Genomic DNA, 15,631 nt, shown 5'->3' with positions numbered 1-15,631 from the left:
TAGGGGCCAAATGCTGGCAAATGGAACTTAGGATATCTGGTCAGCATGGATGAGTTGGACCGAAGGGTTTGTTTCCTTTCTGTACATCGCTATGACTCCATGATTTGTGAACAGACTCAAGAACTAAATCGGGAACTGCCAATCACAAATGCAATAAATGACCAGCAGGGGGAGCTGAGTACTAGAAGACAACAGCCAGTTGAGAAAACATTTTAAATTAATAGCACCTTTCTCACCTCAAAAACAAAAAAGTTCATTTCAAAAGAAAAATTTCCACGAAAATAGAAATCAGGCAACAAAAAAAGTTCAAGAATTTAACGTTATACTGTAAAATGTGAGGATAACATTTCAAAGAGAGGTCAGAGAGTCAAAGCAGGCTCTGAAACATCAACTTCAAGGAACAAGAGGTTTCCATCACAACATAAACTTGGCACATGAGCTGTTGTTTCAATACGGGTTACAGCTTGCCATGATTAAAGTCTGTGAGAGTTTAGATTAGCGAATATAATATTCCAAAGACCAGAAGGCACAAATGCTCAGGTATATGGGCAATTCAACAGGAAGGTTAGTTACAGAAGACAAAATGTCAATGGAACATTACATATACCGAGGCATTAGAATACCTCAATGTTACCTCAGAAATGCAAATATTCATCTAAGATTCTTAAAGAGAATAGATACAATGAAGACAGGAGAGAGTTTCGAAAATAATTTCTAAAGCTCTTCAAGTATTGAAGCAGCAACATCATATTACTCTACAAGAATATGCTCAAGCATCTTGCTTGTACTTTGCCATGATAATTCCTCATCATTAGATGGGAAAAGGAAACTCTCAGTTAGACAGCATGATTAAAACTGGGTTCTTCTCGCTCAAGATCAAACCAACAGAGGAGGGCTCAGGGCTAGAGACTGTTCCGAAGACAAATGAAGAATTAAGACAATGAGTCAGGGCATGGTGGGCAACAATAATTCAAGAGGTAGAGGTAGATGGATTCTTGATAACCAAGGGGATGAAAGATTATTGGTGAAATGCAGGAATGTAGAGTGCAGGTTAAAAGCAGATTGAGTTTATTGACTGGCAGATCAGGCTTGAAGGTATGAGTGACTTACTCTTGCTCATATGTCGCATGTTTGTTTGTGAATCCCATGAAGTTAGGCAAAGGAGTTAGGAGCGAAATTTATCCTACTCTGTCTGTTGATGATAGTTTAACAAATTGATGTCAACTCTCATTTCTTGCAGATATTCTTAGCCCAAAGTCAAGATTACTAATTACATTTATTACACTAGTCAAGGTGTACCACCTCAACAATGTACCTTTTGGGATCTCCTCTGAATTAGAGATTTTCCAAAGGACAATGTCTAGAATCCTGGAAGGAAAACAGGAAACATTTTGCCATGTGCATGGTAAAATAAAGATCTTGATCAGAGGGTCAGGGATGTGTTAAAGGCACTATAGAACACAGGCCTTAAACTTAATGAAAAATACCAATTCTTTGAAATGACAATTACATTCCTAGGGCATATAATCCCAGATCAAGGAGTCACAGTGAATCCAAGGAAAACACGATCCACTCATGAATTTCCAGCATGGAAGTGTGTAAGTGATTAAGCAGATTAATCAAGTGGGAGAGTTTTTGCCCAACTCCCCAGTCTGATAAACCCGTAACAAAGCTTTGAAGAAAGTTTGGCGATGGTATTGAAATCGGGAACATAATGTAGCTTTTGAATAGTTTTAAGTCAAGTTACTTTCTCGTGATAGGTTACTGACTCAGTGGTTAGCACTGCTGCCTCACAGCATCAGGGACCGGGTTCCATTCCAGCTTCAGGTCTGTGTGGAGTTTGCACATTCTCCCTGTGTCTGCGTGGGTTTCCTCCGGGTAATCCAGTTTTCTCCCACAGTCCAAAGGTGTGCAAGTTAGATGAATTCGCTGTCCTAAATTGCCCATAGTATGCAGGGATGTGTAGGTTGGGTGAATTAGTCAGGGGTGAATGTAGGGTAGGAGGAATGGGTCTGGGTGGGTTACTCTTCAGAGGGGTGGTGCAGACTTGTTGGGCTGAAGGGCCTGTTTCTACACTGTAGGGATTCTATGATAAAGACAGTCCAAATTTATAGATGCATATACATCGTTGATAGGATTATTCAAGTACATGCTGATGGAACACAAAATAAAATTGGTCTATTTGACTCTGAGAGCTTTGTCAGAATGTGAACAGAGATATACACTATCAAGAAGGAAGAATTGGCAATTACATGGGGACGTGAAACGTTTGTAGATGTCCCCATCTAATTGAAATTCTATATTAAGGTCACCCATAAGATTTTGATAATGTTATTGGTGTTAAAAGACATCTCTAAAATGCCTCTGCACATACGATGATTCAAGCATAGCTGCTGAGATGTAACTATGATGTACAAATAAATTTCAGGCAAGCCCTAAGTACTGGCAGATATACTCTTAAGAATAGCAGTTGATCAAGCAAATAAAAATCTTATTCTGTTCAAAGAAGCAGTGCCATATTCGACAGCTCTAAATAACATGACATCAGCAACCAGGACAAAACTAAAACAACTTTGTGCAGCACCAAATCTGACAAAAATGCTCAAAGGTTTGAAACTTTGAAAGGATAATTGAAATACAGCCTAGCAGAACAATTGCTGAAAAGGTACCGTGAACAGAAACAACACTTGACAATAATAAACAATTTATTGGTACATGACCATTGAAAGGTTATGCCAATGATGATATGAATTCAAATCTGACATAGTTCTCCAATAGGAGACATCTAGGTATCACAAAGTACAAAACAACAGCATAATAATGTGTGATAGTCAAGTGTCTTGTAAGACATGTTGACATTGTGCCAAGATGTGCCTGACACAGCTAAGAGCCTACAGTGACAATAATTTTATTAAATTTTCAATAAAGGATATGGAAAAGGCTCAGAACAAATTTGCTCAATTTTAGTGGGAAGGCAAGATTTTGTCAGTGTCAACATTACTCAGGATGGATTGAAGTGGCAAGTCTTCACAAAAACAGAATCTTTCTGATATATGGCTCCATTGAATAATAAGAATCAAGCTCTGGACCTCAATTTGTGAACAAGGATTTTAGAAAGTACATTTTGGAGACAGGCATTGACCAATTTCTGGTGGGAATCAGGAGGCAAGCAGAGACCAAATAGGAGATCAAATGTTAATGAAAAGTATAGAGTTAATGGCACAACCCTGAACATCATTGGGCTTCAAGTCTATAGCTCCCTGAAAGTGACCGCGCAAGTAGTCAGGGTGGTAAAGAAGGCCCTATTGTTCAAGGAATTGAGTGCAAGAGTGACAACGTCATGTTGCACCTTTAGAAAACTTTGGTTTGGCTGCACTTAGCATATTGCATTTGATTTTGGTTGCCACATTACAGGAAGGATGTTGGGACTTTGAAGAGGGTGCAGAAGAGGTTTACCTGGACGCTGCCTGGATTAAAGATTGTGAGCTATAAGGAGAGGCTTGAAAAACTCAGGGTGTTTTCTCAGGAGCAGCAAAAGCTGAGGGGAAACTTGATAGAAGTCTATAAAATTATGAGATGCACAGATAGGGTTAGCAGTCAGAATCTTTTTTCCAGAGTTGAAATGTCTAAAACTAGGGATCATGCATTTAAGGTGAGAGAGGAAACATTCAAAGGAGAGGTGAAGGGCAAGTTTTTTACAGAGAGTGGTAGGAATTTGGAACTTGCTGCCAGGGTGGTGGTGGAGGCAGATACGATTGAGGGATTTAAGAAACTTTTAGATAAGCACATGAAAATGCAAAGAATGGAGGGATATAGACCAAGAGCAGGCAGAAGGAATTAGTTTAATTTGACACCACATTCAGCACAACATTGTTGCTGAAGGACTCATTCCTGTGCTGTACAGTTCTATGTTCTATATTCTAACTATATATCAAAAAAGAAGAAACATGTTTACAAAGATGTTGCCAGGGTTTGTGGATTTGAGCTCTAGGGAAAGGCTGAATAGGCTGGGGCTGTTTTCCCTGGAACACCGGAGGCTGAAGGTTGACCTTATAGAGATTTATAAAATCATGAGGGGCATGGATAGGATAAATGGACCAAGTGTTTTACTGGGCTGGGGGAGTCCAGAACTAGAGGGCAGAGGTTTAAGGTGATATAAAGGGGCCTAAGGTGCATCTTTTTCACATGTGTATGGAATGGGCTGCCAGAGGAAGTGGTGGAGGTTAGTACAATTGCAGCACTTAAAATGCACCTGGATGGGTATACTATTAGGAAGGGTTTTATGTCTTATGTTTATGCTGAGCGTACCAATGTCTCCAGCTGCTGGGTTTGTTCTCACATTCCCATATATTCAAATGGCAGTCTCCCCCTGAGACCCATTCCTTTTAATATATCTGAAGTGGCAAAATGGGTCATTTGCCAGAACGAATCCCTAATAGCCGGGCTCGCATGGCTGCCACATTTTCCACATGATGTGGAGGTGCCAGTTGAACTATAACCTGGTGTGGTATGATTTTTAACATTTTTCGCAGAGAGAGGAATATTTTGGATTTAGAGGGATATGAGCCAAGTGATGGCAAATGGGACTAGATTAGGTTAGGATATCTGGTTGGCATGGACAAGTTTCCATGTTGTACATCTCTATGACACAATGCATCTATGTTAAGGGTCAGATGAGACAGCCATAGCTGACAAGAAAAGTCAGGGACAGAATAAAAGCGAAAGAAGACAGGAAGCTATAGGCTGGTTAGCTTGAGCTCAGTCATCAGTACAATCTTAAAGTCCATAATTAAAGATGAGATCATGAGTACTTGAAAGTGCATGGTAAACTACTGGAATATTGTAGATTGAACAGAGACAGACAGAATGGAAAGGGGATGGAGTTTAATGAGATTTAATGTAATCATGATGATGTAATTGATTACATGATACTGACACCTGTATGAGCAAAGAAACAAATCGAAAATGAGTTTATGAAGAAAACTGTATTTTATAACCTTCTCAGGACAGGTGCAAATAAATTACAGAACATAAGAATTTGAAGATCCTTACTTAGTGATAAGGAGCAAGCAACCTCAGGATCAGCTTAAGCAGCCTAGAGGTAATCTAGTCCAACATCTCAACACACTGCAGGTGTCAGTATTGGATTAAAACACAATTCCCAAGGCCAGTATTTGGGGTGGCTGGGGGGCACTGCTGCCTCACAGCTCCAGAGAGTCAAGTTCAATTCCAGTCTTGGGTGACTGCCTGTGTGGAGTGTGCATATTCTCCTAGTGACAAGCTTTTGTCAGGTGCCCTGGTTTCCTCCCACAATCCAGAGTTTGCAGGCTAGTGGATTAACTATGGTAAATGTGGGTCCCTGAGATTATAGGATGGAATGCTGTTTGAAGGATCAGTGAAAACTCGATGGGCTAAATGGCATCTATCTGCACTTTAGGGAATCAATAAATGTTTCACATTCTCAGATCCTCTCTTTGAAAGATCTACCTGTTAACGACTGGAAGAAGAGATGAAAGAAATGATAGATAAAGATAAGAATAGTCTTGACTTTAATTCATTAGATTTGATAGAAACCTGTGGAGGGAGCTGCTGAAATTGAGTGGGGAATTACCCACTTTTTTGCAACCTAATCTAATTAAAATTAATTTGAAAGAGGCTTTGGCATCTGCTCTAACCTAACGGAGGTCACTTTAAATATTCTGATGATGGAATTGAAGCTCAATATTCAATTTTGAAGTGGGGCCAGAGTGAGTTGAGGAAGGAGGAGGTAGTGGGGGGGGATGGAGGTAGTGGTCAGAAAAATGGGGAGATGTGCGGGTGGTGGTTGGTCGTATTAGCCTGCCCAATCCAGGGTGTGAGTTAAGGTTGAGACCTCTGCGTCTACCCATTGGAGAAAGAAGATCAGAACGTAAGGAATAGGAATCCCAGGGGAAAAAAAGGCAGCAAATAGAAAAGTAAGTCTTTTCTGGAAAAGATTCATATTGATCTGAATATCAGAGGAAGGAAAGGCAAATGTGCAGTCAACTAAACAAGTCCCCTATGATTTACAACAGAGCAAATAACTCTGGAACAATCAATCTCCTTTGTCTTATGCTTTGGAGCACATTCCATTCTAACTGCACCCTATTTGGAGATGATAACTCAGTTCCCATGCCTGTGACTCAGATTTTTAATTTGCTTGATGAATGGAGTGTCCTGTGCTCTGGAACCAGAGAATACAAGCTGTATTGCATCTCCAAAAATATCACTGTAATCAGATTTAAAAAGTACTGTTACAAAGGTATTAAATGCTGTAATTAAAGATTTAAAATGAATCTATTCCAGTACCAGGTCACTTCACAACAGCACTCCATAACTTTAGGAATGTTGAGTTTCCACCACATGACAGGACATGGAAAAAAACAGTTTTAAACATTAGACTTCAATCTGTATCCCATTCTGCCAGTGCTCTGTTCTCCTGGGCTGATGCTAACCTTGCTTGCATCATGGCTAATGTATTCTCTCAGTAACTGCCAAGGCAGCATTTTCCACATCTTCTGCACAGATGCAGGCTCTAGTCTGGACACAGACTGCACCTTACAATGAGTGTCAAAAATAACTTGCTTCTTCCTCTCCATACTGACAGGCAGAATAATAGAAATCATTTTTTAGGATTCATAACATGAAATTGACACAACAATTAACTGACAGAAATGAAGTTATCTCAATTGATCATAATTTTAAGGTCAAATTTATTTATCATTTATTCTTATGAAATTCCTTTGAATTGTTGAACACACATAACAAATACCACAACCTCTGTATTGCCATGGAAATCTCAAGGAACAAACAGAAAATATTACCCACATGTGGTTTGTATTTTTGTAAATTATTCCTGGGCTCATTTAATGATTCCACACCACTATCTTTGTTTATAAAGTTATTTTGTCACCTTAGCAACAATGAAGATTCACCATTACATCTGTAAGTAATACAGCTAGAAAACAAATGTTTGTATGTTTATTTTATTAACCAATTGTTCAAATACTTTGCTTGAAGGCACTTTACTGCAACTTACAGCTTTGTCTTTTGTTTAAAAGATATGGCACAGTTGTGCTTTTGTATAAAGCTAAAAACTCTCTGTTTCATTTTAAAGATTCATAATCTTAAACAATGTTTAAGATAACTTTGAAGAAGAAATTCTGCATCTTTAGCACTTTGTGCAACATGCCCACTAAGTTTAAACTTAACCTTTTCACTATACTCATTTGATTACATGTGACAATAAAGCTAATTCTAATTCCAATTCCAATTCTAATTCTAATCGATGAAACTGATAACTAGCACTAAAACATGGTGCAATGCTTTCTTAAATAAGCGAAAGAGTATGTTATAAAAAAGCACAAAGAACTGTGGATTTTGGAAATCTGAACCAAAACAGAAAATGCCAAAGAAACACAGCAAGTCTCACAGCATTTGTGGAGAGAAAGCAGATTCAACATTCCAGGAACTAGAAATACACTATACTGATATTAATCCTAAACATTACATAACATGCCTGATTATATGGTAATGGGCGAATTAAGTCAGGTTTTTAGTGATCTCATCATTCCCATTAAAATAGTATACCTGCAGCTTGAATGGAAATTACTGTGATATGGGCCAATGTGGGGCTTTTCGGAAGTTCATGGGAAATGAATGCATCATATACTAGATGATGGAAATGGTTATTTTCACCCAATCTCCTGGGAATTCCTGAAGAATATCTTCAGTATTATAACAGGAAGAGCCAGTAGAATTTTAGGATTACAATATGCACTGTGAAGACATATATTTGTCTAGTATTAGAAATAATGATTAGAAATCAAAGCAAAAATTCCACTCACTCTTCTAAACTCCAGTAGAAATATGTCCAATGTATCCCATCATTCTTCATTTAAAAATCAACTCACTCCTGATATCAATTAATTAAACCTCTTCCAATGTATTTCCATCCTTCTCTAGATAAGAAGACTTTTTTAAAAACTTCATGCAGTATTCAAGATGTTATGTCTCCAAAACTAAAAAGTACATTCGAAAACACATGAACCATACTATTGGTAACACAACTCAGTATTTTTGAGGTGCTGTCCTAGTGATGATGCTAAGAAATGCAGCAGCCAATTTGTATAGAAAAAGCAATGAGATCAAGGAGAAGATAATATTTTTTAGTGATGTTTATTGGGGCTACATAAATATTGGCCAGGATACTCCCTGCTATTCTTCAAAAGTTTCTTAATATATTTTATATCCACCTGAAGTCATACAGGGCAATAGTTTAATGTCAAATTTGAAAGCATCTTTGCAGTATTATGATCTTAACCTGGTTCAAAGGCTGCAATTTGTGGAGTAGATTTGAATACACAACCTTCTGACTTAGGACTAAGCGATCTCCACAGCTTGACTGACTCAAGGAGCATGGAGTTTTTCTTATTTGCTAATATCACTGAATACCTATGGCATATGCTGGACGTAAAAGTCGCTTAAGAACCCGACGACCCAAAATGAAAATAACTCATCTCTGACCTCGAGGGACTGCTTAAGAATGGGGAGAGATAGTGCATATCACAAACCCGATGAATAGCAGAGTGTCCCTATATTTTCCACAGTAATTGCTTTCTAGTTTGTGGCCAGATCACATGTTCCCATGATAGCTTGCCATAATCTTGACTAGACAGCACAGTCACCTAACGGAAAGTAATGCACTCATTGCAGAAAATACTTCTGTATGCAGGAAGACTAATACCACAGCAGTGAGTGAAAAACATGTGCATGTGATATGTCTGCGTGCAGATAAATCAGATATTTGATGAGCTCACATCCACCTCAGGATCCCCTTCCAGATTCTCAAGGATCTGCAGAGCACATTTAGAAATCCCTATGCTTCAAGAGGAATGCCCAGCGCTCGATAGGGTCACAATCACATAGGGTCATAGGGTCACAGAGCAAACATCTGCCTAAAAATTAATAATATTAGAAAATGCCTTCAGCAGAAGGTATGCTGCCTTTGAATTAAATTTTTAATTGGGTAGCATTATAAATGGGTCCTGTATTCGATCTTGTTTACTATAAGGTAATGGGTGTTTATTCGCTGAACAGCAACATTTGTTTTGAATATTTTAGTGATTATTGCTGCAGGCAACTCACTGTTATTGCTCATAATTGAATAAAAAATACTAGTAGAAGTCGGTAGAAATGCTAGTAGAAGATTGCCTTTGGCCATTCAAGCTTGCCTGTAGTGATTTTTGTGCTATTTATATGTAACACCAATAAGGTGTATGGAGTCCACTTACTTGAAAATCTCTGGTATATTTATTTGCAGCTGAAACAGTACAAGTAGTACAGAGTAATCTCTCAACACAACAATTGCCTAGGCTGCTCCAATAAAAGTAGCTGTAGTTGATTGAGTGACTTGGTCACATCACGACATCCAGATATTTTAAGCTTATCTCTATATTCAGCTTAGTAAAGGCCCTTTTATCAAAGATAGCTATCATATGTTACAACTGTAAACACATAAACATTGCGCAATATCAAAACTAATTCTCCAGGAGTAGGGATTATTAAATATGAAACATGTGGAAACAAAATTCCTAGTTTGACAGTTCTTCTAAATCTCATTGTGGTAAAACCTTCCAGAGATGTGGGTTTCACATCCTTGGCTGCATCTGATTCACAGATATGTTGTTGATGTTTTGGCTGTTTTGTTGCTCTTCTATCGTCACTGACATCACCTAGGGATGGGATTTTTTTTCGGTTTGCTATCCACAATTGGTTTCTTGTGCATTATCCTTGGCCACTTTTTGTTCCATCACAAAAAGGATGTTATAACTTCAGAAGTTCTGGACTCACTACACACTTTAGAATCATAAAATCCCTACAATATTGAAACAGGACATTTGGCCCAACAAATCCACACCGACCCTCCGCAGAGTGACCCACCTAGACCTATTCCCTACCCTATTATTTTACATTTACCCCTGACTAATGCACCTACTCTACACATCCCTGAACACTATGAGCAATTTAGCATGACCCATTCACCTAACCTGCACATCGCTGGTATGTGTGAGGAAACCGGAGCATTCGGAGGAAACGTTTGCAGACACAGAGAGAATGTGCAAAGTCCACACAGACAGTCGTGCGAGGCTGGAAATGAACCCAGGTCCTTGCGCTGTGAGGCACCAATGCTAACCACTGAGCCATCGTCCTGCCCAGATATGTCTACATGCAGCCAGGTTCCCATGATAGGTCCTGTAACTCTAACCTTTTTTTCTATGTACCATTGATCTGGTTCCACAATTGCCTATTGGTCATGGCCATCTTCACCCTCCTTTGTTTCTTGAGAGATGCATTCTACATCTTGGAAACTTGGATAGCTGATGGCTTGGCATGATTGATCTCACTTGCCTTCCAAACATGATCACTGCCGTCACGGGAACCCTTTGTCTAGAAGAGCAGCTCTGAAGTGGCAACATGAAAATTGTCCTAAACTTCTGGATAAGTAATTTACGGTGTGATCCATTTGCTTGGTGAGACCTGTTGATTTACGGTCGTGTGATAAGAATTTACACATGTTTCTGAAATGTCTGTCTCTGTATTGTGACCCATGGTTAGAAATAATTTCTTCAGGTGCACTAACAGACTGAATGTGAAACTGAATGTATCTGCCATGGACACGCTTGAAATGTTGTTTATCTGTCTAGCAATTAGACATTGGAGAAATTATAGATGACTAAAATAAAATTATCCCTGTTCATCATAAATGGATCAGAGCAATTTTGGATGAAGGGACTAATGGAATCTTATGAAGATGTTGAGATTTTTCTGTTGCTGTTGCTGATAACTCTGCATGCCTCGCAGCTCCTCACTAACTTTTTTTATCCTAGCCAATAGATTGCATTGTGACCCATATCCTGTAAATACTTGTGACAACATAGAGTTCCAGTGGAGAGCTCCAGGCACAAGAAATTATTTTCCTCTGAAAATTATGCTTTTGAGAAACCATGCCCACCTCTGTAAAACCAAAAGCATCTGAGAGGGTCTGGTACTTTTTTTTTTCATCATGTCTGGCCATCCCTCTACAATATAATTTCATGGTACCTTTGGTTGTGGGCCATTAGTCCTTTCTAATTGAAGTTGGTTGTATCAATGTTGACAGAAATGCAACAGATCAATTTTGAACACATTTTCCAAGTGCATACACAATGTCCATGCTGATGACTTGTAAACAGGTTTTGTGTGTTACTTTTCTACTGCAGGGCCCTCCAAGGCCTGTGCAAGGCAGCAGTTTCTGGAAGTGGAAGCCAACGCATGGTATGTTGATCAGCATGCGCAGAACCTCCTAGTATAGGTACAAAGCTTTGGGGGCTGTTGTTTGCAAACCCAGTGAAACATCTACATCGCTGTTCAGATTTGGCAGCTAGCCTATCCAAGACAACCATTTTGGTCTAAGATTTATAGATATTGGAGTTGCATCCTAATATTTTGAGGTAGTGATTATTGCAGTCGGAATGGTCCTTTTGTCAATGGCTGCACCAAACCATCTCCAATAACTTTTGATTGGTTTCTACAGTGACCTGCTTCCTGAATAGGTAGGTGTGAAATCTTGCTATCCAAAATACCAAAAAAAAAATTCATACCCTACATTGGAGCAAATTGAATTTTACTTGAGATTGACTTTTAGATCTGAATGCAATCAGTTTTACATCCTGCATGTTGCACACTCCAAATCCTTTTAAGTAAATTTTGACTTTCAGGATTATCTCCTTCCTTGGCTCATTGTACATACTTTACAGTGCTTTGCTGTCAATGCTTGTTTGACAGGCTCAAACTTATATTGATAGCCCAGGTGTCATACAAGTGTTACATCTTTCTTTAGGAGCACTCCCAATGATGATGTTTTAAAGTTCAACATTTTGTATAGTGACAAGAAATTGAAGAATCCAAGATCAGTTGGTCTTGTTTTTATTATGAGGTTGGCATTTGTCTTACACTTTTCACTTTGCTTCAGTCAGGATTCATTCCACAACCTGAATATATGGAATCAAAAAAATGACTACATGCACTTCTTGCTGTTGCACAAGGGTCCTTGGTGATGAGCGACTACCATTTTTCAGTGCCCATATTAATGAGTAGATTTTACTCATTGCTGTTATCTAATCAGATTGAATCAGCCTTCAGGCACATTTTCTGTAATTTTGTCCATGCGTAGCTGGAACAGATCTTGACTGAAAGACAAACCAAATGGTAGAGTCTAGAAATGATATCTTCCAGTTGATGTTCTGAAGCAGTGACTTCCTGAGATTCCTTAGCTAAGTATATTGGCTCAAATCCATGTTTAGCATGTGGCTTAGAAAAGAATTTAGCTCTTGTGAATCTTGGTGTTCAATTCCTTTAGTGTTGGAATCTTGTGTGGGCATATCTTTAGGAAGAGCTTCAAATGTCCCAGATCAAGGCATTCCCTGATTGCACTGAGGTTTGCCGAGAGTGTAGTGCTGGAAATCACAGCAGGTCAGGCAGCATCCGAGGAGCAGGAGAATCAGCGTTTTGGGCATAAGTCTTTCATCAGGAAGCAGGCTTGTGGGTCGGGGCAGAGAGATAAATGGGAGGGGGTGGGATTTGGGGGAAAGGTAGCTGAGAGGGTGATATGATGGAGGTGTGGGAGAAGGTCATAGGTCAGAGGAGGGAGTGATGGACAGGTCAGGAGGGTGGTGCCGAGTTGGAGGCATGGGACTGGGATAGTGTGGGGGGAGGGGAAATGAGGAAGCTGTTGAAATCTACATTTATCCCATGTGGTTGCAGGTTCCCAAGGCAGAATATGAGGCGTTCCTCCTTCAGGCATCGGGTGGTAATGGTTTGGCAGTGGAGGCGGACAAGGGCCTGCATGACCTTGACGGAGTGGGAGGAGGAGTTGAAGTGTTCAGCCACGGGGTGGTGGGGTTGGTGGGTGTGGGTGTCCCAGAGATGTTCTCTGAAACGATCCGTAAGAAGGCGTCCTGTCTCCCCGATGTAGAGGAGACCACATGGGGTGCACGGATGCAGTAGATGATAATAGTAGAGGTACAGGTATGTTTCTGATGGATATGGAAGGATCCTTTGGGACCTTGGACAGAAGTGAGTGGAGTGATGTAAACGCAGGTTTTGCACTTCCTGCACTGAGAGGGACAGGTGCCAGGAGTGGAGTGTGGGCAGGTGGAGGGTGTGGACCTGATGAGGGAGTCACGGAGGGAATGGTCTTTTCGGAACGCTGATAGGGGTGGTGAGGGAAATATATTTCTGGTGGTGGGTCTGTTTGGAGGTGGCAGAAGTGGCAGGGATGCGGTCATTTTCAGGGATGGTAAGGAGATAATTCTTTGAGGCATGGGAAGCAATCTTTGGCCATGATGGATGGCAATCTTCACAGGGAGACAAAAGGATCTCCTGTTCAAATGATGGCTGTTAGTGTTGTTGGAGGCCAATCATCTCTGGCCCAGAAATATGGTTGCGGAAATTCCTCAAGGTAATGTCCTGGATGCAAGCATGTTCAGATTCCTATCCCTCCAACATTAGGTTAGTTTGTGGTGTTCAGACAGTGAGTGATTCCATTTGCAACAACTCATAAATTGGACCAATCTGTGCTTACATGCAGGAACATCAGGACAGCCTGGTTTGAGCTGGTAAGTGGCAAGTAACATTTACACCACATCTGTACCAGGCTATAAGTATTGCTGATAAGAGAAGCAATACAACATATTTTCTTTGATGTTCAACACCATTAGAATTGCTAAATTTCTCATTATTAGCAACCTGAGGCCAGCCACAGGATGACAAGAGCAGATCAGATGCGGGAAGGTCTTTGATGAATCTTTAAAACCTTTCTAATATCTATATGGCTTAAGTTCAGATTGTAAAGGAATTCTCCCCACTTGCCTTGATGATGGCAATTCCAGCAAGTCAAAAACTCAGTACCACGCAAGACAAAGCAGCTCAGTTATCAACACAACCTCATATATTCACTGTCTTTGCCACCAATGCACAATGGCAGCAGTATATACCATCCACAAGATACACTGCAGCAAATTATCAAGCATCCTTCAATAGCACTTTCCAATCTCAGAATTTATCCCACCTAGAAGACGAACAGTGGGTGCATATAAATAGAACCAATTGGAAACTTCCCTCCAAGTCACAAAACACCCTGATTTAGAACATCCTTCACTGTTGCTGAATAAAATTCTAGAATTCACTACCTAACAACTGGAAATAACTACAGCATACAGAATGTATGTTGACCATGACCTTCACCTTGGTGAGTTAAGGGTGGGCATAAGTACTGGCTTTCCAGTGAAACTCAGATCACATGAATGAATAAAGACAAAAAATAAATTTAAATATGAGGCATGAGGCCTCATTATCATATTCAAATCACCAAGCTATCTCCTCAGAGGAGATTGTACCTCTGTATCTCAGCTCATCTCTATTAAAACTGAAAGTTGAAGGGAGAAAATTGGATGAGGGTGGATTTAATACATATTTCTATGTAGCTCTCTCCTTCTTCTCCCCTAATCCCTGCTGGTGCCACCAAACCTCTTCTCCTTTGAAAGCTTATTCACCATCTGATTCATAATGATAGTCTCAACTCAACACCATGGAAGGTCACAGAGTGAGAACCTGTTCTGGGAGATGTGGGCCAGCATTCTACACAGAATTTGCATGGTGGATAAACAAAGTTTCTAATGTTTCATATCATTTGTTCAAAGCACTTAAATGCCACTACCTTTCATTTTTAGCTGTTACTCATGTATAAGATATTGATAATTAAAAGTCCTTTATATAAATCATATCAATAATGAATGACAGTGTGTATAGCATTTATTAGGTTCATGTGGCAATGCATATGAAAAGACTTTGGATCATTTAATGTACTCTTCTAATCAGCATGTTTTGTTAATTGCAAGCAGATGCCAATCACAGAAACATGCCAGTTCAGAGGAACAGTCCGGGGATTTCCTGTATTGGACAAGGAATAGAAAATTAGACAATGTGTTGCGTGATTATTTATTGCTTTAGATAATGAAATAAGAGTCCCAGGGATTTGCAGCATCTGTTCTAAAGTGGCACTACACTCTTACCAACTTCTGGATAGTCCCAACTTTTTTACATTGTCACAAACCTAATGAGCCTCCTGCTATGTCTGTGTGGGACAGGCCTCTCTGCTCAATCACTGTCACCATGGAATTTATGAGAAAGATACGTGTTTTTTATATTATTTACATTATACATTAGAATTGTCATATATAATACAATAAACGTAAAAATCCAATAGACTTGCTAAATTTATACAAAATGAGGGGTTAACCACCACAGCATGTGGAATTAGATAGTCAGTGAAATGTGATCTCTTTGCAAGGTGAAGTACCTTATGCACATTTTGACGACAATATTACTTGTTGGGTAACTTCCACATTCGCTCTGCCAGTTTGGATCAACACTAGATAGCAAAATTCCCAATAGTATACAGTTATTGTACTTTAATAACCCTACTGCAGGAATAGTATTCTGTAACATTGTAACTAGCCAGTGAAAACTAATCATGAAACAGGGGAAAAATGTTAACTCTAAAACAGAGACA

The sequence above is a fragment of the Chiloscyllium punctatum genome, chromosome 6, assembly GCF_047496795.1.
Source record: "Chiloscyllium punctatum isolate Juve2018m chromosome 6, sChiPun1.3, whole genome shotgun sequence".
Lineage (NCBI taxonomy): Eukaryota > Metazoa > Chordata > Chondrichthyes > Orectolobiformes > Hemiscylliidae > Chiloscyllium > Chiloscyllium punctatum.
The sequence above is the reverse complement of the archived record's forward strand: the minus strand, read 5'-3'. Positions refer to the sequence as shown.